Below are 6,000 nucleotides of genomic sequence, written 5' to 3'. Positions count from 1 at the left end.
TGTCTGTCTGTCTGTCTGTCTGTCTGTCTGTCTGTCTGTCTGTCTGTCTGTCTGTCTGTCTGTCTGTCTGTCTGTCTGTCTGTCTGTCTGTCTGTCTGTCTGTCTGTCTGTCTGTCTGTCTGTCTGTCTGTCTGTCTGTCTGTCTGTCTGTCTGTCTGTCTGTCTGTCTGTCTGTCTGTCTGTCTGTCTGTCTGTCTGTCTGTCTGTCTGTCTGTCTGTCTGTCTGTCTGTCTGTCTGTCTGTCTGTCTGTCTGTCTGTCTGTCTGTCTGTCTGTCTGTCTGTCTGTCTGTCTGTCTGTCTGTCTGTCTGTCTGTCTGTCTGTCTGTCTGTCTGTCTGTCTGTCTGTCTGTCTGTCTGTCTGTCTGTCTGTCTGTCTGTCTGTCTGTCTGTCTGTCTGTCTGTCTGTCTGTCTGTCTGTCTGTCTGTCTGTCTGTCTGTCTGTCTGTCTGTCTGTCTGTCTGTCTGTCTGTCTGTCTGTCTGTCTGTCTGTCTGTCTGTCTGTCTGTCTGTCTGTCTGTCTGTCTGTCTGTCTGTCTGTCTGTCTGTCTGTCTGTCTGTCTGTCTGTCTGTCTGTCTGTCTGTCTGTCTGTCTGTCTGTCTGTCTGTCTGTCTGTCTGTCTGTCTGTCTGTCTGTCTGTCTGTCTGTCTGTCTGTCTGTCTGTCTGTCTGTCTGTCTGTCTGTCTGTCTGTCTGTCTGTCTGTCTGTCTGTCTGTCTGTCTGTCTGTCTGTCTGTCTGTCTGTCTGTCTGTCTGTCTGTCTGTCTGTCTGTCTGTCTGTCTGTCTGTCTGTCTGTCTGTCTGTCTGTCTGTCTGTCTGTCTGTCTGTCTGTCTGTCTGTCTGTCTGTCTGTCTGTCTGTCTGTCTGTCTGTCTGTCTGTCTGTCTGTCTGTCTGTCTGTCTGTCTGTCTGTCTGTCTGTCTGTCTGTCTGTCTGTCTGTCTGTCTGTCTGTCTGTCTGTCTGTCTGTCTGTCTGTCTGTCTGTCTGTCTGTCTGTCTGTCTGTCTGTCTGTCTGTCTGTCTGTCTGTCTGTCTGTCTGTCTGTCTGTCTGTCTGTCTGTCTGTCTGTCTGTCTGTCTGTCTGTCTGTCTGTCTGTCTGTCTGTCTGTCTGTCTGTCTGTCTGTCTGTCTGTCTGTCTGTCTGTCTGTCTGTCTGTCTGTCTGTCTGTCTGTCTGTCTGTCTGTCTGTCTGTCTGTCTGTCTGTCTGTCTGTCTGTCTGTCTGTCTGTCTGTCTGTCTGTCTGTCTGTCTGTCTGTCTGTCTGTCTGTCTGTCTGTCTGTCTGTCTGTCTGTCTGTCTGTCTGTCTGTCTGTCTGTCTGTCTGTCTGTCTGTCTGTCTGTCTGTCTGTCTGTCTGTCTGTCTGTCTGTCTGTCTGTCTGTCTGTCTGTCTGTCTGTCTGTCTGTCTGTCTGTCTGTCTGTCTGTCTGTCTGTCTGTCTGTCTGTCTGTCTGTCTGTCTGTCTGTCTGTCTGTCTGTCTGTCTGTCTGTCTGTCTGTCTGTCTGTCTGTCTGTCTGTCTGTCTGTCTGTCTGTCTGTCTGTCTGTCTGTCTGTCTGTCTGTCTGTCTGTCTGTCTGTCTGTCTGTCTGTCTGTCTGTCTGTCTGTCTGTCTGTCTGTCTGTCTGTCTGTCTGTCTGTCTGTCTGTCTGTCTGTCTGTCTGTCTGTCTGTCTGTCTGTCTGTCTGTCTGTCTGTCTGTCTGTCTGTCTGTCTGTCTGTCTGTCTGTCTGTCTGTCTGTCTGTCTGTCTGTCTGTCTGTCTGTCTGTCTGTCTGTCTGTCTGTCTGTCTGTCTGTCTGTCTGTCTGTCTGTCTGTCTGTCTGTCTGTCTGTCTGTCTGTCTGTCTGTCTGTCTGTCTGTCTGTCTGTCTGTCTGTCTGTCTGTCTGTCTGTCTGTCTGTCTGTCTGTCTGTCTGTCTGTCTGTCTGTCTGTCTGTCTGTCTGTCTGTCTGTCTGTCTGTCTGTCTGTCTGTCTGTCTGTCTGTCTGTCTGTCTGTCTGTCTGTCTGTCTGTCTGTCTGTCTGTCTGTCTGTCTGTCTGTCTGTCTGTCTGTCTGTCTGTCTGTCTGTCTGTCTGTCTGTCTGTCTGTCTGTCTGTCTGTCTGTCGGTCTGTCTGTCTGTCTGTCTGTCTGTCTGTCTGTCTGTCTGTCTGTCTGTCTGTCTGTCTGTCTGTCTGTCTGTCTGTCTGTCTGTCTGTCTGTCTGTCTGTCTGTCTGTCTGTCTGTCTGTCTGTCTGTCTGTCTGTCTGTCTGTCTGTCTGTCTGTCTGTCTGTCTGTCTGTCTGTCTGTCTGTCTGTCTGTCTGTCTGTCTGTCTGTCTGTCTGTCTGTCTGTCTGTCTGTCTGTCTGTCTGTCTGTCTTTGTAAAACACGCTCACGGTCAAAATAGCCAACGAACGTTGGTAAACTTGCAAGAAGAATGTTTATTGTTCTCCTAAGCAGTTATGAACCAATATCTAAGACAACCTAAAAAAAATCTTGATTATTTTAAAATTGTTTTTGTTATTTGTGCAAATATATTGCAGATAATACCATTAAATTTTACACACGTTATTTTTATGTTAAAAGGACTAACTCTGGTAAAAATTATAAGAATCGGTTCATGATTTCTCCTAGACCCCATACAAATTTCTTCCCGAAATATGGTTCTATGGTCTGTAAATTCCTACCAAATTGCAGGATCCACACAAAATTCAGGAAAAATAATATTCGTGCATAAAAAAAATCATAACACCTAATTATTTGTGGATCGGCCCATATTTGACCATAGCCCCCATATAAAGTTCACTTCCGAAAATCACTTAAATAAGCTTAACCTACATAAATATCTAAAAATATCAATATCAAAACAAAATTTTACACAAATCTCTAATTTATATTTAGAAATCATACTACAGGATTTTGTGAATATCGGTCCATATTTGAACATATGTAGCTCCTATATAAGGTCCAATTACGAAAATCAGTTAAGTAGTCATAAATCTCTTATAAATACCTTTATCATGCTAAAATTCGACACAAATAATACTCATATACATAGAAATCACTGTACCAAATTTTACGCATATTGGCCTATAATTGGTCATAGCTCCCCTATAAGGCCCATTTCCGACAAATATATTAACCTTAAAAAATATTTAGAACATATCGATATCAAAATGAAATTACGCACAGATTAGAAATTGGTATCCAGTAATCATACTTCTGGATTTTGTGAATATCGGTCCATGTTTAACCATAGCTCCCATATAAGGTTCACTCCCGAAAATCACTAAAATCCTCATAAATTTCTTACAAATATAGTTATCAGGTTGAAATTCGAAACAAAGTTGTTCAATATATACAAAAATCGATGTGTCAAATTTTACGATGATAGGTCCAATAATTGGTTATAGCTCCCATATAAATCCAACAACCCAATATTTTGAAATTTGTCTAAATATATTTGTATACCCTTTTTTATACTCTATTTCTTCCCTTGAGGTTAAAAAGGAAAAATGTTGATCCAAAGGTATTATCTAATTATTAAGTATATAAATTGTTAAATTTCATACGTTCTAATAGGAATTTCAATTATAAATTGCTGAATTAGATACAAATTGTTTGTACTTTTGAAATAAAATATCTTCTGCGTAAACTAGTCTTTCTAACAATTGTTAAGTATATTATTTCAGTTATTATAACATCAGATTTAGGTGGAGGGTATTTAAGATTCGCAACGGCCGAATATAGTACTCTTACTTGTTTTATTTTACCTTATGACTGGCGCAAAGTACAAGTCGCAATTTTGAAGATATTGCGATAAAATTTGGTACATACATTTTTTCGGCCCGAAGACGAAGCCCATCGGTATAAATACAAAATTCTAGAGAAATAGCTTACATATATTTAATTTTTGTGCTGTTATTATAAATACTAGACACCATGTTATACTTTTCTTGAGTTTCATCAAAATCGGACCAAAAATATATAACATTTCGCTATTTTTCCATGAGAAATTCCAAATATTGAAATATTTTACCTTTGACCTTCGATTAAGTTTGACGTTTTCCGATTTTAGTAAAACTTTCAGACTATATTTAAAATTACATGGACTATAATATTCTGAATAGGTTTTACTTAAAAATCATAACAGTAAGGAAATTTGGCTCATTCGCCTAAATATGGCCAAAAAATTAGTTTTTCTCGAAAATCGAAAAATTTAAATCGGAGGTACGGAAAAACTATAGGAGATATTGACATAATTTTTTCACATTTTTATTCCCTATTATATTGACAATAAATCCCCAAGTGATGATCAAAAACTTCTGAAATTTGTTTAACAAAATTTTTAAAAATTTGAAATTGGAATTTTGAAACTGCCATTAAAAAAATAATTTTTTTTGGTCATACCTGGGAACAGGTTAACGGTATCCTACGAAGACAAAAACTCATATACAAGTAAATATGTATATATTTTAAGTAAAAATAAGCTCTTATTTTAATATTTCTCAAAATATGTTAATTTTGTTCATACGTTTCTTGTTCTAGTGGCCTGAGACACGTTAATGGCCTGGCGATTTTTTAATAACTTTAACATTTTGTATCCAATTTTTGTATTTTATGTCTTATTAGAACGACAATTACGTAGACATATCGATTCTTTTAAATTAAATTGCAAAAGTAATAATTTAATGGCAAAATTTTTACAAAAACTGAAAAATTGCATTTTTTCCCCTTGTAAATGCACCACAAAACTAAATCGCAAGTTGGCACGGGTTGCAATCATGATAGAAAGACAAAATTTCATATTTAACTATAGTTTTATATATATAAAAAAATTAGAGGGTACGCGTTCCGAAATTCCAAAAAAAAAAATTTGGGACACTCTAATAGACATAAATCACACGACAAAATTTCATGGCGATCGGTCCATAATTAGTAATAGTTCCCATATAAGATGCGCTTCCAAAAATCACTTTAACGTGCATAAACCTTAATCAACAACTGCTGAACCGATTTTAATTACATTAAAACTGGAGAAAAATACAAAAAGTTATCTGTCCATCAAAAAAAATGTTTCTAAAATATCTCTATCGGTTCAAAAGTTACAGAGTTTTGGCCGATGAAAAACGATAATGAGCCACTGTTGGACGTATATAAGACCATAGTCAGTTGGATCTATAATGGGTCAAAAACGGAAAAAAGTTTTTTGTCGCAAATTTTTTTTAAAAAAAATTTATATTTAAAAAATTTCAAAAAAAAAAAATTTTCAAAAAAAAATGTTTAAAAAAAATTAAAAAAACAACTTTGGAAAAAAAAATTAATTTTGTTTACCTAAAAATATTTTAAATTTTTATTTTGAAGTATAATTTGGTGAAGGGTATATAAGATTCGACACAGCCGAATATAGCTCTCTTACTTGTTTTTGAAAATAAAACACAAACTTCTTCAAATTGCAGAAATAGAATTTAAGTTTTCGTTATTGCTGAAATGTGTTTAATTTTGTTTTTACTCATATACTCGGTGTAGGGTAACATATGGTCGGGTTTTACAGATTTCACTTTCTTACTTGTTTTTTTTTTATAAATACAGCAGTATTTTGTCTATTTCATCACATTTTATTTACATTATGTTTTTAGGAGTTAGTATTTTTGGCAAGTGATAATATATTCATATATATATGATTTATCTATGACATTTGTAGAGTGTTTTAATACATAAACATTTTCCGTTAACACTTTATCATATTGTCAGCATAAACTCAACCAAAGTATTACCATGTCAACGTGGCTTTTTGCATTTGAAATTTTATTTTAATCAAAATGTTCTTCTAATACTTTGTGTTAAACATGTCAGCTCGATTAATTTTTCTATGTGTAAATATTACACATACAATACAATTTACTCTATTCGTTTAGTGTTCTAGTGTAGGTACAATATGTATGTAAGTACTTTGATGTAGAACGTAAAATGTAAATTCGAAATTTTACCAACTAAACCGCAAAACTGTCAAACAATGAAACCAA

The sequence above is a fragment of the Calliphora vicina genome, chromosome 5 (assembly GCF_958450345.1).
Source record: "Calliphora vicina chromosome 5, idCalVici1.1, whole genome shotgun sequence".
Lineage (NCBI taxonomy): Eukaryota > Metazoa > Arthropoda > Insecta > Diptera > Calliphoridae > Calliphora > Calliphora vicina.
The sequence above is the reverse complement of the archived record's forward strand: the minus strand, read 5'-3'. Positions refer to the sequence as shown.